Genomic DNA, 22881 nt, shown 5'->3' with positions numbered 1-22881 from the left:
CAATAACTAGCTAGGAACGGTCAAGCCCGCAGTTTTGACCGCATTTTGAAACGGGCATAAAAATTCAAAAAAAGTCAAAAAAATTAGAAAAACCTTTGCATTGTGTCATTATATGTGACCAAGTTACTAGGAAAAATAATAAACTTGTAATACGAAAATTATTTTTAAAAAGTGTTCTCAGACATGAGCTATCATGCGTGAAGATTCATGGCTTTCAAGCCAAATGATCAATCTTATGGCCACATTCATGGCATAGTTTGTTCAAATGATCTCATATTGTGCACAAGGGTGCATCTTGGAATGACAAACAATGTTGCCTAAGGAAGTTATCATTTTCTTTGCACGAAAAAATCATTTTCCATTTTTTGAGTGCCCAAAATGAGCTTTTTGTGAAGGACCTGCCAAATATTTGTTGCAAAATTATACCAAATCAATTTTCTAAAATACCAGGACGTATTTAATGCAAAATTGACCAAATGGTTGGGTGTCAAAAGTTTTGATCCACCTCTTGTGAAAAAGACAAATTTCTATCGATTAGTAGGAAGCGGGTCAAATTTGAACTGCAGCTGCCTCATAGTTTGCTCTTTATTTTTTCCAAAAATCATTTCTAGATACATAAGTATCTATTTAATCAGAGAAACATCAAAAGTTTTCCAAGCTCAACCACTAGCTAGGAACAGTCAAGCCCGCCGTTTTGACCGCATTTTGAAACGGGCGTAAAAAATTGAAAAAATTGGAAAACCTTCGCATTGTGTCATTATATGTGACCAAGTTACCAGTAAAAATAATAAACTTGTAATACGAAAATTATTTAAAAAAATGTTCTCAGAAATGAGCTATCATGCGTGAAGATTCATGGCTTTCAAGCCAAACGATCAATCTTATGGCCACATTCATGGCATAGTTTGTTCAAATGATCTCATATTGTGCACTAGGGTGCATCTTGGGATTCCAAACAATGTTTCCTAAGGGAGTTTCCATTTTCTTTGTATGGAAAATTCATTTTCCATTTTTTGAGTGCCTGAAATGAGTTTTTTTTGTGAAGGACCTACCATATATTTGTTGCAAAAGTGGACCTAATCAATTTTATAAAATACTAGGCCATATTTAATGCATAATTTATAAAATGGTTGGGTTTCAAAAGTTTTGATCCACCTCTGGTGAAAAAGATAAATTTTCGCTAATTCAGTAGGAAGCGAGTCAAATTTGAACTGCAGCTACCTTATTGTTTACTCTTTATTTTTCCCAAAAATCAATTCTAGTTACATAAGTATCTATTTAAGCATAAATGCATGATTTGGTGGCGATACGTCAAGTTTTGGATGGTGGCCCAGGGCCCTCCAAAGCGCGTAAATTCGCATGCCCGTCGCGTGGTCACCGCGTGACCTTGGTGTTGACATGCGTTATGGGAGGCCTAGGCATGTGTAGTAGGTTGGGCACTCCCCAGGTAGGTTCTAGGAAGAAAATTATAACAGAAGAATCTCACAAGGAGACCGACCTATGCTCAAAGATGAATTAGCAGCCAAGTGTTTGATTAGCGGTACGGGAAATGCACGTGGCCAATGGGCGTGAGTTTTGGTTGAGGATGATCGTCTACTAAGAGGAATGTCTTCAAAAAAATTCATCTCAAAAGGAGGATCCTAGGTGGTACTTGGTTTGCAAAGTACCACACTGGACAAAACTATGAATGTTGAAGCTCGACTCAAAATAATGAATGGATTGAGCTGAAATTTGGTGGAGGATGATTATTTGGGCATAGGAAAGCACTGTAGAAAATTGATACCATTTGGACATGCCAAAGTGGTACTTCCTTCACAATGCTCCTCTCTGGACAGAAACTTGGAAAAATTAGCAAGAGAAAATGGATGAATGAAATGAGCTCAAATTTGGTGTAGGTCATGCGCTTGTAAATTTTCAGATCATTTGGGTAAGCCTAGCTAGTACTTACTTCACAAAGCTTCTCTCGAGGTAGAAACTTTGGAAATTTCCTGAGAAAGATTTACCAGGAAAATGGAGTTGAATATTATCATGTGGCGATGATTTGGGTATGGAAGAGTGCCCAAAAAGTTTTAGGCTAATAGGAGGGGTCTAGATAATCCTTGCTTTGCAACGTGCCAATCTGGCCATAAAATATAAATTGAACCTGGGCTCACATAGATGATCTAAATGAGATGCAATTTGAAGCAGGGTGATAATTTGGGCATATGAAGGAACTGTATAAATTTCATGTCATTTGGATATATAAAAAAGGTACTTCCTTCACAATGCTTCTAGATGGACAAAAACTTTGGAAATTTGCCGAGGAAGATTTGCTAGGAAAATGGAGCTAAATTTTGTCATGAGGCAATGATTTGGATAGGAAAAAGTGCCCAAAAATTTCAAGGGCAATCAAGAATATATAAATAGCACTTCCTTCATAAAGTGTTATTGTGAACAGAATAGGAAAATGAATATTGTTGAATTATTTTTGAACTAGGCAAGGAAGGATTTTACATATTTGATGAAGATATGACCCGAAGAGTTTATGAGATTTGTTTGGGAATTTTGGGAATGACAAAAATATAGGTTGCTTCACAACCTAGGGCAAAAATTGACACATGGACATGACACATAGGAGACTGATGAGGTGGCGCCAAGTCATACCAATCCACCACAATTTACAAGGTTATGACCATCTATATTGGTCATGATCAGCTAGAAATAAGGCAACGGACTAGTGTTGTCTACTTTATGACCATTTCGTGTGAGGAAATTACGACCTTTCTGACCAAAATGGTCGATATAGTTTAGGGTTTGGAGCCCCCCGAATAACGTTTGACCAATTGGCCTCAAATGGTCATAGATCTATGACCAATTCTTCCAGGGTCACTGAAAGAATGTCACTAGTTGACATATTTCTAGTAGTGACCCTCCGTGATATGGAGCATCAATACTACCCCTAACAGGTCTATAGGTTATACGCCTTTCTTCATGGTTTACGGAGCAGAGGCAGTATTTCCTAGTGACATCCGTCATGACTCACCCCGCGTGGCGGCTTACGTTGAAGCTGATAACGAACAAGCCCTTCAAGATGCACTTGACCTGTTAGATGAAGACCGTGACTTAGCAGCAGCTCGTTCGGCGATTTACCAACAGGACCTGCACCGTTATCACAGCCGCCGAGTTAAGTCCAGAACCTTTCAAGAAGGTAACTTAGTGCTCCGGCTCATCCAGGATCAAACTGATGCACACAAGTTATCCTCGCCTTGGTAAGGACCATTTGTGGTCAGCGGGAATTTAAACAACGGGTCATACTACCTCATCGATGTTCAAGAGCACAAAGACTCACGTAAGACGGAGGAAGAGACCCACCGGCCGTGGAATATCTCTCATCTTCGGCCTTACTATACTTGAGCCACCGACTCTCATGATGTACGTACTTTGACATTGTATATATTATGATAAGTAATAAAGCATGACCTCTGTCCTTTTCATCCTCAATAATCACATGTCTTCATCATAATAATTTCAAAATGACCAATGGGGGGCTGACTGTGTTCAAATCTAGCTTAACCCTTTGGTCCGGCACATGCACTACACCACGCACCAGAATTCCCTACTGACATTTGTTGGGAAAAGGTCACTATTGCCGACCCACAGTCAGCCATGAAAATTTCTAACGGACTGTGGGTCGGGAAAACTCTGTACGGTGACCTGCGGTCGGTCGGGAATGCTACCACGTGTACCGTCCAAGTGTCGGTTGGGAATTCTTTTATGGCCCATGGACCATCGGTCGGTAAATAACCCCGATCAACAGTCCGATGCTGTCGGCGTTCTGGGAACGGGAGTCCCCAGACTTGCCTGCCTGCGGCCTGCGGCGTGGCTCAAAAGGGGGCCCAGCACGGCCCATCTTCATCAACACAAGGCTCAAGACCCTCGCGAGGGGCCAAGCCTCGCGGGGCGGACGACGCGGACCATCCTCCGGCACGGCCTCGTCAGGCTGGCTCGCGAGGAGGCGGAGAGATCAAGGCGGGGTACCTCGCGAGGTGCCCGTGACGCAAGCCATGACGACTCAGGGCGCTAGGCGGATGCCAGCCCGCGCAGCGTCCTCCTTTCCTCTTTGGTGCAAAGGGGGCAAGTGCAGCCGCGGAGTACCGAGGCATCAGGCAAAGGTTGCCATTTCGGTGCAACGAGACCAAGACCAGGAGGACTACGAGACGGAGGTCACCGTGGAGCCCAAGACGGCGTCATCACCAGAGCTTTGCGCAGGCAAAGACTGCTTTTGTGAGGATAGTTGATACTTGCTGTCCCCCTTCAAATTAGCCCGCCATTGTTGGCTCCCTTCCCGCTCGTTATTTGGGAAGAGGACCAGGGCCTCTATAAATAGGACTAGCCACCCCCAGGGTAGGGAAGATCTAGAACCAGCCACCCAAACAGCAAGGCCGGCAAGTAAGAGTAAGGCAGTGAGTGAGAGAGAGAGAGAGAAAGAGAAAGGTGGTTGAACTCCTCCCAGCAGTTCATCGCCCCATCCAAGAACAGACCCTCGCGAGGCTGTTCTTCTTTGTATTGCTCATCATCATCAGCCCCGAGAGGCAATCCACCCACCACACACTGGAGTAGGGTATTACACCACAACGGTGGCCCGAACCAGTATAAACCTTGTGTCTCTTGTGCAGTTCTTTCAGTAGTCTAGATCTTTGCGAGACGGAGAGGTAGAAGGCGTAATCTCCGTGCGCACCCCAGTGTTCGAACCTTAAGGGTCTGCCGGAACCCGAAATCCGACATTTGGCGCGCCAGGTAGGGGTGCGCCGGAATTCGTCTTCCACCGCTCCGTGCCCCGTCGCGTCGTCATCACCATGCCCGGCGACCATGAGGGCAACCCTAACCCATGGGCTGCGTGGCCTGCCCGCGCGGAACCGCTTGCCTCGGGCGACCCCGTGCCCCAGGCAGCTCGCGGTCCACAGGGCGCTGCGGGCCACGGGCAACGCGGACAGACTTCGACAACTCTTACACCGCGGCAGGCATGATCGGCAGCAAGGGCCTCCAATCACGCCGCGACCACGACACCGTACACCCGCCGGGAGCAGGCGAACTCGAGGGCCGCGCTCACGGTGGCCTGAGAGCTGCTGCGGTGCAGACTGCTGGAGGGCGGCCACGATGTGCTGCTAGAGCGAGTGGCGGAGCTCCTGGGCTTCGCCGCCTCGGGGGCTCACCCCTTCTCCACCCAGCTCCCATCTCAAGCCCAGGGCGACCTGCGCGGGGGCTCCGCACGCGCCCGCGGGCTCCAGGGCTGCTCCGACGCCGGCGAAGCTGTCAGCACCGGACCGGCGGCGGCGCTGCCCCCGCCCCCGGCCTGCGGAGAAGAAGGACTCAACGCGACCCGCAACCCTAGTGCGCGGCCGCGCTGCCACCCCGCAGTGGGCGTGACAGGCGGGACCGCGTGGCATGCGGGGCATTACGGCGCGGCATTCGGGATGACAGCGCCGGAAGAATACGTGCCCCCCATGATGGACCAAGGACACCCCCACGAGAACGGACAAGGCTCGCTCCTCAGCCCAAACTGGGGGGACGAGGCACTAGAAGCCGAGCCTTTCCAGGAGCCCCGGAACGGTCCCACTGGCCATGCTGGAGGCAACGATTATTGGGCACCGCTAATTCTTCAAGAGCAGGTATACACTAACCATGGATCGCAGGAGGTGCAGGTCGCCGCAGCAAGCAGCTGCCCCGCTCCCACAGTCTCCTACCCCTCGGGAGGAGGGTGCAGGGGGCTGCAGGAGAGGGGCCGAGATCCGACATCACCACCGCGGCGTTCGGAGCAAGGTGTTCTCAGGAGGTAGGCCCTTTGCTGGGGAGGTGCCTCAGGGCCTGCCCCTGGCGGAGGACCCGTGGTCGTCGGGGGAACCGCTGGCGACCGCTCTACCCCATCGGGCGGCGTCCTGGTTTTCGGTCGTTGCTGATGGCACTAGAGTGTGGCGCAAGGCGGGTCCCTCATCTGGCGATATGAAGCAAGGCCAGTACCTGTGAAGAAGGCCCGGTGCCTGTGAAGCTCGCCGCCCCGTGACACTCTCACGTAATAATGAGTGGGGCTGTACACGCTCCAGAGTCTCAGGGGTGCCGGCCTCAGGCCCTGGGGCTCCCTCCCACGCCCAGTGGCAGCACTTAGCTCCGCGCTGGTGAGAAGACGTCCAAGACTAGACTAGGTGCCGGACGCGGCCTTTTGTTTGCTTTTGTTGCCTTTCCCTTTGGTTGTATCTTTCCCCCGCTGGATTTAAGTTGGATTCGAATTTGAGATTTGCGTGTGTTCGGGGAAGGGGTGCTTATTCTCGTTCGAGCCATTTCTCGCGTTCTGGTTACCGCTTCGCCACAGCTGCCTCCCCTCACGAGCCCCTCGCGAGTCGGGTCAGGCCTGGCTCGTGCGCAACCCAAACTGCCGTTGTTGCTCCCTCTCGGGAGGATTCTCGGGTGCCTGCGGAGGTTGTCCTGATTGGAAAAGGCCCAGAGCCTGTGCAGCAAGGCAAACGCCTATGAAGTTATTGCATTTTGGAAAAGGCCCAGAGCCTGTGAAGCAAGGCGAGCGCCTGTGAAGCTATTGCGTTTTGGAAAAGGCCCAGAGTCTGTGAAGTAAGGCAAACGCCTGTGAAGCTATTGCGTTTTGAAAAAGGCCCAGAGCCTGTGAAGCAAGGCGAGTGCCTGTGAAGCTATCGCGTTTTGAAAAAGGCCCAGAGCCTGTGAAGAAGGCAAATGCCTGTCAAGTTGTCGCGTTCAGGAAAAGGCCCAGAGCCTGTGAAGAAGGCAAATGCCTGTGAAGCCGTCGCATTTGGGAAAAGGCCCGGAGCCTATGAAAAAGGCCAACGCCTGTGAAGCTCCCCGCCGGCGATACTCTCATATCCTACGGATTCGACTAAAGAACACCCAGGACGTCACGCCCTCCCACAGGCTGCTTCGGGGCTTGCGCGAAACAAAGGTAAACCAGCCAACCACCAGGCGCGGGCGCTCGTGCAATATGACAAATACCAATACGATGAACACAGGTTTTACATGAGGGGCTTCCCCTCCCAAAATGCTCTCACAACCATCAGGTCAAAAACCTGAGTTCTATTCATGCAGGGTAAAAAAGACAGGAGCGATACACACTCAGTCGGACCAATCCCCCAATGCATCCTCGGAAGCACCTCCCGAGCCGTCGCTGGCGTCGCCGAACTCGCCATCGTTGTCTGCTTCGCCACCAGCGGTGCCAGGGCCGTTCGCCGCACCGTCCTTGTCAGCAGCCATGATCGCGTCGTCATCGTCCGAAGCGAAGGCCCTGACAAGGGCGTCCACGTTGTCTTCCACCCAGTGCGCCAGATCGCCTCGGACGGCCTGGGGAACTGGGGCGATGACGGCGTCAAAATCGAAGTGGGGATCCATGTTCAGGAGATGACTGAAGACACGGGAAAAGGCGCGCCCGAGCAGGGCGCGGCTCCTCTCTTCCACCAACCTGTTGGCCCTGGCCGACCGCGCCTCCAGCTGCGTCACCACGGCGGTGAAGAACTGAAGGTTGCCAGCATAGTTGGCTGTGTGCGGCTCGCCAACAGCCGCCTCACAGATGTTGCCCAAGGCTGCGCTAGCTCTCTCCCGGAGCGTGGCAAGCATGGGGCCGTGCACGTGCTCCAGGACCTGCCGCTGACGTATCTCATCCGTGTTCTGGCGCGCGACGCCCTCAGCCTCCTCCACCCGCTGGCGAAGACGGAGCATCTCGGCCTGGGAGGCGACTAACTCCCCTTGCGCTACCTCAAGGGCGGCCTGGGAGGCGTCGGCCAGCCGCGTCGCCTCCTCCCGCTTGACCCTCAAGGCTGCGGTCCTCCCTTCAGCTTCGACCCGGATCAACTCCAGTCTCCCCTCGAACTCGCGCTCGAGGTCTTGGCGCGCCATCGCCACCCGACGTCCGACCTCTTCCAGGACACGAGCTTCCTGTGCGGCGACATCGTCCTCTGCCTGTGTCACCAAGCGCTCCCTCGTCTCCAGCCGCTCGTACTCGCGGGTGCGTTCGGCAGCTTCCAGTGTCAACGCTTCTCCACGCTTCTGGAGCTCAGCTGGGTCGCCAGAGGCCACCCGCATCGACGCAAGGGCCGACTCGCGCAGCTCCACTTGCTCCTCCAGTGAGTGGCACTAGGCCAGGAGCTCCCGAGCCCGCTCCTCCGCCACCTCTCGCCGTCGGTCAGCTCTCCGGGCCTCCTCGGCAGCCTGGGATCGGGCCACCCGAGAGTCCTCTAGCGACGCCTTCGCCTCTTCATTGTCAAGATCACGCTAACGGTGCGCGAGGGCGATGGTGGCCTCCAGCTCGCGCCTCCCTGTAGCCAGGCGCAGGCCCTCGGCCTCCAGGCGCGCATCTTCGTCAGCAAGTTCCTCCCCAAGTAGGTTCACCACGTCAGTCGCCCTTCGAAGGAACCCTTGGCGGCGAGCGCGGCGCTCCCGGGCGCGCTCGAGCACGTCTTCCACACCATCATCTGCCCCAAGCATGCGCTGGGGGCCACGAATCATCATTCCCCCTTCGGGCAGGGGGCTGGGGGCTGCCATCCTCGCGACGGCCGGGCGCACTGCACCAGAAGCCCAGCCTGGAGCCAGCCCGTCTCCAGATGAAGGGCGCAGGGGGCGCCTCAACCAGTCGCAGCCCGCGACCAGACGAGAAGCCCACGGCAGGCTGGCTATGCCCCAAGAGGGCCCGCGAAGGAAAATCGGGGGGGGGGGAATGAAGGGCCGCGGTGCACCTCGGGATGGTCCTCCCCTTCAATCGCCATCACCACAAGGGCAGAGCTGCTCGGAGCACTTGAGGACGGTAGAGGGGCGAAGCCAAAGGAGGTGGCACCTTGGCTACTTCCGCGAGCTCGGCCAGAAGGGGCCTATGGGGCAAGGATCAGTGAAAGCAACAAGAGGATCAGGAGCCAGAAAGGGAGAAGACTCACTCGTCAGTGGCGAAGTACTTCCTGCGCTTTAGCACGCGGTAAGGGAAGTCATCACCCAGGGCCTCCCTTTTCTCCGGAGGGCCTCAAAGTCCATGCGGAAGCGGCCCAAGAGAAGAGCGCAAGGATCAACCTACGACGAAGACGGAGCATCGGAGCGATCCACATCAGGGGCGCCTGCCTGGCGCATGCCGCCCATCACCTCGCCAGAAGATGCGGCTGGGGCCTCCGAGGCCTTAGCCCCGGGCGCTGGGAGCGGCTGCTTACCACCCTCAGCCGCAGCGGCACGGGACCCAGGGGCTGTCCCCTCGAGAGCATCACCTGGCGCTGTCACCTTATCGGGAGCCCTCTCGGCCTTCGGCGCCTCCTGCCTCCCTGCTCCGCCACTTGAGGAGGAGTCGCCTTGGCCGATTGGAAGGGCAGTCACCACCACTGGATTCTCACGAGGTCCCTGGAGGCCGGCGGGACGCAGCCCCCACTCATCAAAGACGGGCATCTGCTTCACGAAGTCGACCCTGCTCTGGCAGAGATACAACAAGGCCCCTCCCTGCCAGACGCTGCCGGGGTTGGGGTCCCCGGCCAAGGTCAAGAGAGCCGTCTTGAGCACCTCAGGAGCCAGGTCCTCTTCCTGGAGCCTCATGTTATCCTCGCGCCCATGGAAGGCCCACATCCGGCGAGAGTGGCGCTGAAGGGGAGCAACACGGCATAACAGAAACTCCCTCACCACCTTGGGCGCTGTCACGCCAAGCGACCTCAAGAGCGCGAAGCGGCGCCAGACGAAGACGAGCCGGGGGCTCTCGAGCGTCTCCTGGACCCAACCCGAATTGGGGACCGCAAGCGAGGCCCGCTCTGATAGCAGGGGGCTGGGTACCCCTGCGTCCACGTACAGCCACCGCTCGCGGAACCCAACCGCGGGCAGGGGGAGCTTGAAGTCGATCCCAGAGGCCGCAGTCTCAGGCTCGGCAGCGAAGCTCACGGACGCCCAGCATTGGGTAGGGACGACAAGACGCAGCGAGAAGAAGTGGCGCAGCAAGGCAACCGAAGGAGGGATGCCCACCATGGCTTCGCAAACGAAGGCGAAGACCGAAAGGAGGGTGATGGACTCAGGACTTAGGTGCATCATGTGGATCTGATAATGGGAGAGCACGGCATTGAAGAAATCGGAAAAGGGGGGAACCAAACCCGCCCACAGGGCGTCGTCAAAACATGGGACCTCGGTAGCTATCCTGTCGATGGAGAAGTGGGGCGCGGGCCAGGCCGTCGTCCTCCCGCACTCATTGAAGATGGTGGCCAGAGCCAAGCTGACCTTGCCCAGGCACTCTCAATCGAGTATGGTCGACTGGCCGACGGCGGGGGCCACCGATGGTGGCACACAAGACGGAGGCATGGGTTTCTTCCCTCTCTCCTTCTTCGTTGGAGCCATGGCGATGGGAAGGAGGGGGAAGATTCGAGATTGGATTGGAAGCAGGAGCTGGCGTTCGAAGGGAGGAAGAACAGCGGACACTCGAGCAACAGGAAGGGGAGCGGCTGTGTACAACTACAAGTCCGCGTAGTAGGGCGCAGAATAAGGGGGCGTGGGGGAACAGTGCCGCCCACGTCCAATCAACCGCCACGCGGCGCCCAAGGCCGCAGGCTGTTAGGGCCCGCGGCGCTTCGCCCTTGCCCTTTCGCCTCTCAGCACGGCCAAGTCCGGGCGCGCCTTGGGCCCGGGGGCTACTGTCGGCGTTCTGGGAACGGGGGTCCCCAGACTTGCCTGCCTGCGGCCTGTGGCGTGGCTCAAAAGGGGGCCCAGCATGGCCCATCTTCATCAACACAAGGCTCAAGACCCTCGCGAGGGGCCAAGCCTCGCGGGGCGGATGACGCGGACCATCCTCCGGCACGGCCTCGTCAGGCTGGCTCGCGAGGAGGCGGAGAGATCAAGGCGGGGTACCTCGCGAGGTGCCCGTGACGCAAGCCATGACGACTCAGGGCGCTAGGCGGATGCCAGCCCGCGCAGCGTCCTCCTTTCCTCTTTGGTGCAAAGGGGGCAAGTGCAGCCGCGGAGTACCGAGGCATCAGGCAAAGGTTGCCATTTCGGTGCAACGAGACCAAGACCAGGAGGACTACGAGACGGAGGTCACCGTGGAGCCCAAGACGGCGTCATCACCAGAGCTTTGCGCAGGCAAAGACTGCTTTTGTGAGGATAGTTGATACTTGCTGTCCCCCTTCAAATTAGCCCGCCATTGTTGGCTCCCTTCCCGCTCGATATTTTGGGAAGAGGACCAGGGCCTCTATAAATAGGACTAGCCACCCCCAGGGTAGGGCAGATCTAGAACCAGCCACCCAAACAGCAAGGCCGGCAAGTAAGAGTAAGGCAGTGAGTGAGAGAGAGAGAGAAAGAGAAAGGTGGCTGAACTCCTCCCAGCAGTTCATCTCCCCATCCAAGAACAGACCCTCGCGAGGCTGTTCTTCTTTCTATTGCTCATCATCATCAGCCCCAAGAGGCAATCCACCCACCACACACTGGAGTAGGGTATTACACCACAACGGTGGCCCGAACCAGTATAAACCTTGTGTCTCTTGTGCAGTTCTTTCAGTAGTCTAGATCTTTGCGAGACGGAGAGGTAGAAGGCGTAATCTCCGTGCGCACCCCAGTGTTCGAACCTTAAGGGTCTGCCAGAACCCGAAATCCGACAGAATGCTATGGGCCTTTTGGGCGCGAACAGCCAATTTTTCAGCGCGAATAGCCGGCCCAACCCGCGAACTTTTCTCCCAAAATCAACACAGTCACACCGCGCACACATCAGCCAAATCCCTAGCTTTCCTTCGTACACATACATTCCCCACGCCGGTCAATCTCCGCGCCGCCGCCTCCACACCCAGCCGATCTCCGCGCCGCTGCCTCCACGCCGGTCGATCTCCATGCCTCCGCCCCCACGCCAGTCGATCTGCACGCCTCCCACCGCCGCCCGACGCCGACCGGGGCTTCCTCCAATCGATCCCCACCCCGTCCCACCGCCGCCCAACGCCATCGATCTTGCCCCTCCGGCAGTGGTGAAGCACTCCCCGGAGGCACTGCTGCTCGTGGTGTCCAACCCCGTCGACGTCCTCACCTACCTCGCCTTGAAGCTTCCAGGGTTGTGTTCGAGGTGAGCGGCGTAATCTGCTCCGGTACCAACCTCGATGTCTCCAGGATCTGGTTCCTCATCAACGAGCCCTCCTCCATTCAACGCGCAGGACGTGTAGGTAACTTACTAGGCCCGGATCCATCCATGAATCCATTGGCCTCTTGCTCCCCGGATGAAAATTTCTCAGGTTCATAGAGATACTTTACGAGTATTTGTTTATTTCGAAAGTCTAACTTGTTACTAATCTGTTCGATGGTTTCCAGAAGAAGGGAGCATATGTAACAGGCCTTCTAGATACTCTTCATGTTACTGATTTTCTCATAGAAAATTCTTCATTGCCATATATATTTTCTGTTGACATATCATTAAGCATCAGTACTGTATTTTGATTCTTTTTCTCGATTATAGAAGATGTTATTTGTCCAGCCTATACTCATGTTTAATTTCCCCATAGTTTGCTTCCTTATTTTCTTTCCCATGTAATTATTATGTAGTTATTCTACATTCTACGTAGTACTAATCAGATTCAAGGCAGTAGTTATATCGTTGATTAGTTGTTGCAATTTCTGCTACATATATATATATGTAGATTTGTGAAAGTATTTCTAAACATGTTACCAGGTTTAATGGAAGAAATCCTACAAATGAAATAAGAATAATGTTAGGTAAGGTTTCGGGGGTGTCCTGCCTCCTCTGTTCAATTTACACTGCTTCCAGTGTCCTCACATAATAAATCTAAATTAAATAAAGTCGATATATTATTATATCTTCTGGACCAAATGATCTCCGTGTTATGAATATTTATCTACGATAGTATGTCCTTAATCAAAATTCCATGTATATTAAATGATGGAAGTAGTAGAATCTTTGTTGCAGTGTTTTATAGTTTCATTTATCAGAGACAATACTGCTTGAAAGTATTCTAATTCCACCGAGGGTGAATGAATTTTAATCAGGAGTGTTGTGCTGCAGGATTCCCAGCCCACCCCAGCATCCCCTTCAACCCCGAACCGGTTTACTGTTGCGCCTCTGCAACCTTACAGGCCGCCACAGTCGATGCAGCAGCTAGCAGCAGGGCCCATTGTCGTCATCGCGCATCCCAGGTTCATCTGCTTGCTGCTGTTTCGGCCATCGCTGAAACCAACCAGGAGTTGGTGGCCTCAAAGCACCAAGGTATAATAAGCTTTCTTCTTCATAGGTCATCACTTCCTAATCCTAGTTTAGTTCACTACATAATCCTAGTTCACTTCATAGGTCATCACTTCATAATCCTAGTTCAGTTCAGTTCATTGTTCCTTTTATTTTAGTAATGGGGCATCATATTATTAAATATTTTTTGTTCTCTACACAGTGAATGAAAACTAGGTATTTGGAGGTTTTCTTCTCTGTTTTGCATAACTGACATGCAATTTGTTCCATGCCTTTTCTTTTTTGGAAGCAACCAAGATATATCATACATGAGGGTGTTGCCCACTATTACTCTCAAGAGAGTCCATATTAGGACATCAGCTTGTTAGAACTCTATCAATGATGTTGTATTATGACACAGTCTACTAATCAATGATGTTGTATTATCAAGAAATTTGTCGTACTAGTAGCTTATTCCATGATGCAGTCTGCTAATATAGCTTACTGCAAAATATTTTAAACCAGGTTGGTCACAATTGTTAGTTTGTTAATGGCTTCATGTATGCAGCTCAAGCGCCTCTCCTTCATCAAGTAAAATGTCAACCTGAAAATCGTCTAGGAAGCAGGGTACATCCCCAAGAGCCCCAATTGCAGGTAAAGATAATAAAAGACAACTCTATAACTTTCTAAGCAACACACGAGTAGAAAATTGTTGTATGCAGAAGTGATGCTAGACATGCTTGTGTTTTTTGTGTATATTAATCTGACAGAACTATATGACCCTAATGATGGGTCTTGGATGCACTACTTTAACCTAAAATTTAACCTGAAGAGCATCTTATTTGTGCCCTGTTTCCAGAATATTTTAAATATCTGAATGTTATGACAAATGAAATCAAACCATTTCTTGTACCATTGGTGGTTTAATGTCTCCGTTGTTCCCATTCGAGTGGCCTCATAGTTTTCTGAGCAAGAAATATGATCTGAAGTGATCATTTTTTCTGTGCACCAGCTCTCTTCTAGTAGAACACAATCTATACTGCTGGTTTTTCATGTTTGTTTGTAGTTAGATAATTATCACTATATATTTATATAAATGTATATTGATACTTCTTATATTTATATTAAGGACCCCTGGGTTCATAGTTACTGTACACCTTCTACTCAATATTTGACAGAGTAACAAAAGATGGTTGATAAATATGTTGCTCTGAACCTTGGCTTATTAAGTGGCGGAGCTTTGATAGGGCGAACCTAGGCACCCCAGGTCATTTACTTAGAAGACGAGCACTCCACTAGGCTGTTTGTAGTAAACAACTTTGGCGATGCTCACGACAGGCAGTGACGCTATGTGATGGTGTCGAGCGTTGGGTAGGAAATCATAACATCATCAACTCTGCCTCACCTCTTCCACTAGTGTTGTCCGATGGTAATTTTACTTGTATCCTTCCTATTGATGTACTGTAGTGTAGTCTGATTCTTTTGATTTTGCTTTTTTATTAGTTTTGATTCATGTTGGGAAAAGTTCTAATTAGCTCATACGATTTTGCACTAAATGGAAAGGTAAAACTATGTGGTTAAGTAGTATTTTGGTACTTCCTCAAAAGAAGGTTGTATTTTGGTAGTACTCTGTTTTGGAGAAGCTTTTATATGTAATTGGTGTTAGAAATGTATTCTGTAAGCAGATAGGATCAATATGCTTAACATGATACAAATTGCAACTTGTGGTCATACTTTGGTATTTCAAAAATAAAATCATATCATTTTGTAGCCCCCCTCCCCCCTGAAATTTTGTTCTGATTTTGAAAAATAGGAAACCTAGAGAGGCTAGAGTTTGTGCAATGTAACTGCTAATATGTTCTCTGAGAAGTGTTCCAGAAGCAGATGCAGAATATTAACTCGGGATTTTTACTTGCAGATGTTCAAGTTGGAGGATGTTCTGCAATGAGATGTAGAATGAAGGCTTTGATGTCAAGTACGAGAACGATGCAAGGATGTTGGTGGAAGGCTGTGAGGATGGGTATGTAGTTGCCCACTACAAGGAGCCAAGGCAGATGATGTGCCTCTTAGAAAAATTCCAGTAAACAACACTAGGAATTTTTGCTCTCAGACAATGAACCATAATGTCTCCTCTATTTCATTAGTTACATCAGTTTATAGGAAACTTGGATGGCCATTGGTTCATAACATATGCACTATTTATATGTAAAAATTAATGAATGTGTGTTATAATTGTTTGGTTCTGATATATTATTCTTGGTCGACATGAATGTTACTGTTGTGAATTATGTAACTTGATTGATGTTCTGATGGTAAAGTGAAATGTAGCTATGTGAGGGGAAACAGAAGATTGTCCATCGTCTGGGAAAGGCCCATGAGGCCCAACGGTATGTTGGTTGGGAAAGATTACCCTGTCTGGTAGTCGGTCGGAAAAGGTCCATCGTAGCCTTGTCAGATAGTCGGTCGGGAAAGATTACCCTATCAGATGGTCGGTCGGGAAAAGCCCATGACAGCCCCAACAGACTATCGGTCGGGGAAGGCCCGTGGTAGGCCCAACAGATTGTTGGTCGGGAAAGATACTCCTTGGCCAACAAGCAGTCGGTCGGGAAAGGGCTTTCCCATCTGGACTTTCTCCAACAGACCTTGTTGGTCGGCAATACTTTTTCCCGACCGACTGTTTGTTGTTATAACTTGTATTCCCAGCCAACTTGGCTGTCGGGGATGCAGTGTTGTGGTGTAGTGATGATCGTATTTGAATCTAGCCGTTAAACCATATGGTCACTAGGGGGCTTCCTGTTCAAACATAGGTCGTATTCGAACCAAAGAGAACATAGCTGTCGGTACCCTCTTGATCGACGCAATGCCAAACTCACTAGGGGGCTTCTTGATTGTATTCAAATCATAGCTTAACCCCTTTTGGGTCCGACTTTGATCATATTCAAATCAGAGTCACTAAAAAATTCTCAAGGTCACTTGGGGGCTTCCTGTTCAAACATAGGTCGTATTCAAACCAAAGAAAACATAGTTGTCGGTACACTCTTGATCGGCGCAACGCCAAAGCCACTGGGGGCTACATGATCGTATTCGAATCCTAGCTTAACCCCTTTGGTCCGGTTTACTGATCGTATTCGAATCAGAAGCCTCCAAAATTTTCTTTTATTTGACTTACATTTTTAGAAGACAATCTTTGTTTTTTATTATGCAACTTTTCGTCTAGATCTAAGTATAAGTATGGTTTCAATTTAACCCAGCTTGGTTTTTTCATGATAAATTGCCAGTGTATGACAGTCCTCATACATATGGAAGTGTTGGCTTCTAAAGATTGGGTTATCACCCTTACTGTTCGGGTCACATAAACCGGCAGTTCAAACTCAAGATCACACGGATGATATTGCCATTGTGTTTCAAAGTTAAAATTCATAATAGGCTTATATGTGTTTCTTCAATCAGAGGTTATTCCAGCCTTAATTATCCTTACATCCGGCCTTAATTATATAGTTATGTTGGTTTCCCTGGTTGTGTATTGGGTGATATGACCCGTCCAGCGGTAAACCGCTAGACAATTTTATATATTTCATGCAGGAACAGATTCAACACTACTAATATTGTAAGAGATATAAAGCATATCTTCATATGACGGACAAAAGTGTTCTACGCACCACAATATGCACGATGGCATAAGCAGAACATGAAGTTTTAAGCTAGCCTATTACAAGGCGCTTGGAGCCCAAAAAAGATAATATTGTTTTTACTCTCACACATAGCAGATGATAGACTGGCACCAGTTCATGAATCCTGGGCGGGTTGACTGGATGGTTGTGACTATCCCTTGCTGGTTCGTCCTCCTCCATCGTTTAGAAGTGGGGTTTGGACCAGTCAAAGCCATCAAGGGCGACGAACTCAGCCTCATCATCAATCAGACCAGACGGGTCAATTTCCAGGGCAAAAGTGTGCGGCCGAGCTGGCGGGATTAAGTCAGTCACTTTATATGAAGGAGTGGCCATCTTCTTATTTTCTGCATCAAAACCCGGCTGATACTTTGTGAGATTGGTTTCTTCAGCAATGATGGTGGCATGAGGACGAATCTCTTTCACACAAGCAGCAAAATCTTCTTGATTGAAAGGACTTCCATCGTCCTTAAAACTGGGGTACCCCTTGGCTACGTCCGCCGGGTCTAACCCCGGTACCCAGGCTTTGGAGCGGCTCAAAGCAGTTATGGCTCCAGCTCTCGCACAGGAACACGTAACTTCCTGAAACCTGGCGGGTAAGATGGACAGCTTCTTCAAGACATCACTCAATTAAGTTTGGTCCTTGGTTTGCTAGAGAGATAATGGCAAGAGCCCGCTGAGCTCCAGTGTACAATTGCTCCACAAGAGTGTAAACCGCCTTGAGCTTTATCAGACTATCTTGAATCAGATTGCTGCTCTGGGTACCTGTGAGGTATTTCCAATAAGTTAAGCATGCGGCTTACATTATGGTCACAAATATAGACTTTAAGTAAATAATAAGGTGACTCACCGAATATTGCAGAAACCATCTGAGACACACAGTTCTTTAAACCGGTGAGTTCAGTGGTAACTTCTTTCAGAGCCGCCTCGGCCGTTTCAGCACGTGCATCAGGGCAGTCTTCTCATCGGCCCAAGACTTTTTTCTCTACATTAAAACTGGTCTTCAGTTTCTCTGCGTCAGACATGCTCAACTGGAGTTTGGATTCAATTTTCTTGTTTCAGTCTCCTGAGTCGACAGCCGGGTGTTAAGGCATATCTCTCTTGATGTAGTTTTAGTGATTGATGACAACATGTTTGCGGACTAACTGTGTGCTTTGATCATTTCAGAGATTCATCCTTTGGCTCGAGATGATTTCTTTCCCCTCAGAGTGTTCTTCAAGACGGTGTAGCTCTTTCGTTTCTTGTTTGGTGGACTAGTTTCGTAGGAGTCACCGTACTATCAAGAGGGGGTCCACTTTGGCAAGCCTAGGGTGGAATCATCACGTACACTTCCGTTTCTGAAAGTGCTAGTGATCGACTAGAGGGGGTGTGAATAGGCGATTTTTATGGAAGTCTTCAAAACATGGAAGTTTCGAAGACAAACGATAGAAATAAACCTATTACCATGCAGCGGAAGGTAGACTACACTAGGCAAGCCATAGTCAAGTATTCTATGAAATGAAAGCACAACGACTAATAGCAGCTAGGCAGTATAGATCAGGATGGAAGATAGTATGAAGCCAATCAGAACAAGCAGTCACTCAGTGAAGACAAAAGATAATGCAAACAGGCAATGACTTCACAAGGACCAACTGTAAATAAAGAGATGGAAATGATAGAACCAGTTGCTTGTTGAAGACAATGATTAGTTGGACCAGTTCCAGTTGCTGTGACAACTGTACATCTGGTTAGGGAGGCTGATATTTAACTCAGAAGACCGTGTCTTCACCTTATTCCCCTTGAGATAAGGACACCCAGTCCTCGCCAAATCACTCTGGTAAGTCTTCAAGGTAGACTTCCAAACCTTCACAGACTTCGTTCACCGGCGATCCACAATGAATCTTGGATGCTCAGAACGCGACGCCTAACCAGCTGGAGGATTCACAGTCCTCAAGTGTAATAAGTCTTCAGATCACACAGACAAGAAGACTTAAGTGATGCCTAACACTCTTTGGCTCTGGGTGTTTAGGGCTTTGTCCTCGCAATGATTTCTCTCTCAAAGGCTTCGAGGTGGGTTGCTCTCAAACGACAAAAGCCGTGCACTAACTCTGAGCAGCCAACCAATTTATGGTGTAGGGGGTGGGCTATTTATAGCCACTAGGCAACTCGACCTAATTTGTCCGAAATGACCCTGGGTCACTAAGGAACTGACACGTGTTCCAACGGTCAGATTTCAAACACACACGACAACTTTACTTGAGCTACAAGCGAAGCTGACTTATCCAGCTCTGGATAAGATTTGCTCTCATTGTCTTTGCTCGAAGACATAGGATTTTGGTTAAGCATCACTTCAGTCATTCTGACTGGTTCACTTGGACCCCACTTAACAGTACGGTGGTTCCTATGACTCAACAAAGAAGAAAACGAAACAACGAAACAACTAAGTCTTCGCGCTCCATAGTCTTCACACAATGTCTTCTCTTGTCATAGTCTTCAATGTGAATACCTTCACATACCACCTTTGTCTTCAATGTCTTTATACATTTTTAGGGGTCATCTCCGGTAGGTAAACCGAATCAATGAGGGACTTCTACCTGTGTTATCCTGCAATTCTCACAAACACATTAGTCCCTCAACCAGGTTTGTCGTCAATACTCCAAAACCAACTAGGGGTGGCACTAGATGCACTTACAATCTCCCCCTTTTTGGTGATTGATGACAAACTGGTTGAAGTTTTCAATGGGGATAAAGGTATGTGAAATTGTAAAGGATTTAAGTATTGTCTTCGTAAGTAGCAGGAAAGCTCCCCCTGAAGATGTGCATATAAGTATTTGCTTTTGAATGCAAATGCACATGGCAGGTTGTACTTGCAGAGCTCCTCTTTTACTTATGAAGACAATTCAGCATGCATGAAAGGATATATCGAAGATAATGACATGCATAATGGAATATGGACGTCTGCCAAATGACTTCGTGCGGAATTTATCGTCGCACATGCGGAATTTATCATCGCATCACATAGTGTCAAAAAAGTAGCAGACGACCTTCAAGTTTAAGTGTTACAACTCAAAACGAACCAAATGTTCCAAAAGAGAGAGTTGTAAGCACTTGGCAAAAGTAGCAAAAAGTAAAGCAACCACCCATATGGACCCGCTTGAAGACTATCAACTCATATGCTTCTCCCCCTTTTGTCAGTAATGACCAAAAAGGTTTGAAGACATAGAGCTTCTACTCGTTCCCATGAGGTGTAGGCGAAGCAGCAGGGTCGTCGTTGAGGTCCGGTGGTGCAGAAGAACTTGGTGCACTATCGAGACGCGTTGAAGGTGGAGGTGGTGAAGTGACATCATCTTGATCATCGATAACTCTGGCATTCACTGTTGCAGCTGAGGAAGAATAGTCAGAGTCTTCAAGGGAGGGAGTCCGACGCAAGTGAGCATTCCTTGGAGGAGTGGAGTCAAACTTGAATCTTTCTCTGAAGCCATCGTCTTGAAGATCTTCTTCAGCAGTGAGCAAAGTCAAACTCTTCCAAGACCTCCGACAGGTTTCATGTGTAACAAAGGCATTCTTGGTGGCAAGATTGCGAATGCAATTGACGTCCACCAAGAGGCTTTGCATCTAATGCTTAATCCAGTCATGATGCTTATCCTGTTTCTGATGTAGCGCGACGAGAGGCTTTCGGTCATTGAGAACACGAGATCGCTTCCGAGGCCTTTGTGTAATGGTGCTTCCAGTTGCTTCAGTTTGGGCGCGAGGGGCACGTGTGTTGCCAGCCAAGGGATAAACATGAGAGACTGCCTGAACTCCTTCAATGGGCTGGGTGAAGCTTTGACGATCAACATTGTGAAGATAGATTGGATCCTTAGCAGGCTCTGGGTAAATAGCTTCAACAGATAGATCAACCTCTGGCAAGAATACAAGATGATTGCGCGCAGATGGCTGATAGTTGAAGGCAGAGTGAAGCTTGATAAGGCGCATGACCCATGGAGCATAGAACTTCAGACCAAAAATGTCGGAGCCAGATGCAGCCAACTGCCTGATGAAGAAGTCTTGAGCATTGAAGCTTATGCCATTGAAGATATAGAAAACCAAAGTCTTTATTGCTCCTTCAAGCTTCGCTGCAGATGAATGTCCTTTGACAGGCCATAGAGTTTTTCTGATGATATGGTAAATGGTGCGGGGCAGATACTCTAGGTCTTCAACAAAGAATTCGGTTGGGTATTCAGCATCGTGAGGCAAAGGCTTCATCATGCTCAACATTTGGCTCGTGTTGGGTTCTGGCTTCTGGAAAATGCTCTCCAAAGCATTCTGGTGTTGTTGACAACCTGGTTCATAATATTCGCCAGGAGTGGGCAGGGCTGTGAGCTCAATGATGTCTTGGGCTTTAGCTTCATGATGAACATCGCCTGTCATCCACTCAAGGATCCAAGTCTTCGGATCCTTGTTGTATCCACGAATGTGGAGGGTAGCATAGAATTGAAGCAGAAGTTCTTCATTCCAGTGTTCCTTTGCATTCACAAAGTTGAGCAGACCCGCATCACGAAAGCAGTCAAGGGCTTCTTCAAGGCATGGCATTCCAACAATGGCTTCACAATCAAGATGCATATGAGGAAAGATGCGTCCCTTATTGTATAAGATGCATGAATAATAGCTTCGCTGCTGATAACTCCAGAATCGGTCAGAAGAGATTATTGGCCTTGTGTAGGGGTTCTTGTCACTGTCGAAGAATGTGTTGTGTGCCTTGAATCCATTTAGATTAAATGATCCTGGTGAAGTTGCAATACCTGGAAACCGTGGTAGCCTTGGCTTTGGCTTCTGGACATGAGGACTGTGCTCCACATGATAGGCAAACTGAGGTCCGGGAGCAGGCGGAGGAACCAGGATTGGCCAGCAGACGGTAACAAGCTGTCCACAATCATATGCTTGCTCGATGGTGTGTGGCCTTGGAGGAGGTACAGGAGCAGAGGCATTGGCTTCAGGCAGTGGATTTGCTTAGGGTGCTGCATTGGCTTCAGATGCATTCACTTCTGGCACCACATTAGCTTCAGGCGCCACATTAGCTTCAACCATGACAACGTCATTGGCTTCAGTATTGATGTTGGTGGCCGCCTCAGTATTGGTAACCTCCACTTCAGGAGCTAGAGGATCGGACACGTTCTCCTCGAGAAAAACTTCAGGGTTGGACGGGGGTGTACCAAAACGTTCTTCTTCTCTTGGTTCTTCTTCATGGTCATCGGCTGATGCAGCCGGAATATCTTCAACCATTTTGGCTTCAGATTCAGGGATGTTCGCAGTAGGAGAGGCTTCAGGAAAGACTTCGCGTGAAACGGATTGGCGCTCTTCTCCTTCTGGAACACTTGACAATGTGACATGTGGCCTTGGTCCTTTGCGAAGCCTGCGAAATGCTGGCGACGCCTGTGGAGATGGAGTTAGTTGGGCCTCAAAGTCTTCACTGTCAATCACCGGAGTGGTGACCTGTGGTGGGGGAGTGACTGGTGTTTCTTCAGCACGAGGGGATTCTTGAGGGTGATCAGCCCATGAGTCATCCTGAGCAATTGGCGTCAATGGACGACCAATGCTGATGAGTTCGCTGTTCGTGAGAACAGGCGATGATACCAAATTGTGCTCGATCTGAGGAAGGACTTCATCATCTTCAACATTGTCGTGTGGACCAATGTCTTCAGCTGTGGTGAGGTCAACAGCTAGATTCTCTTCAGCTTCAGGAGCCTCTGTGGAAGCAGGCTCATGAACTAACAAACGACGTTCACGATGTTCAGACGCAGGACGAGCCACTGAGATCGGCTCGACAACAAGGGGCTCTGTGGAAGCAGCCCGGCCTCTCTTCTTTATTTTTCTTTTCCTGGTTGGGGGAGCATCATCAGTGGTGGCTTTGGTCTTGCGCTTTCTGGCTTCGACTTCAGCTGCTCTAGTTTTCTTGAATTCTGAAGCCACTGTGGGGACCTTAGGCTTCGAGCCTGTCATCCTGGCCGGGAAGACAATGCGAGGTTCTTCCTGCCTTGATGCTTCTGGTTCTGCCACAGCTGGCTTCTTCTTCTTGGCAGCCATTCTGGGGTCGATACCTGG

This window comes from Triticum urartu, chromosome 3, assembly GCF_003073215.2.
Source record: "Triticum urartu cultivar G1812 chromosome 3, Tu2.1, whole genome shotgun sequence".
In the NCBI taxonomy this organism is placed as follows: Eukaryota; Viridiplantae; Streptophyta; class Magnoliopsida; order Poales; family Poaceae; genus Triticum; species Triticum urartu.
The sequence above is the reverse complement of the archived record's forward strand: the minus strand, read 5'-3'. Positions refer to the sequence as shown.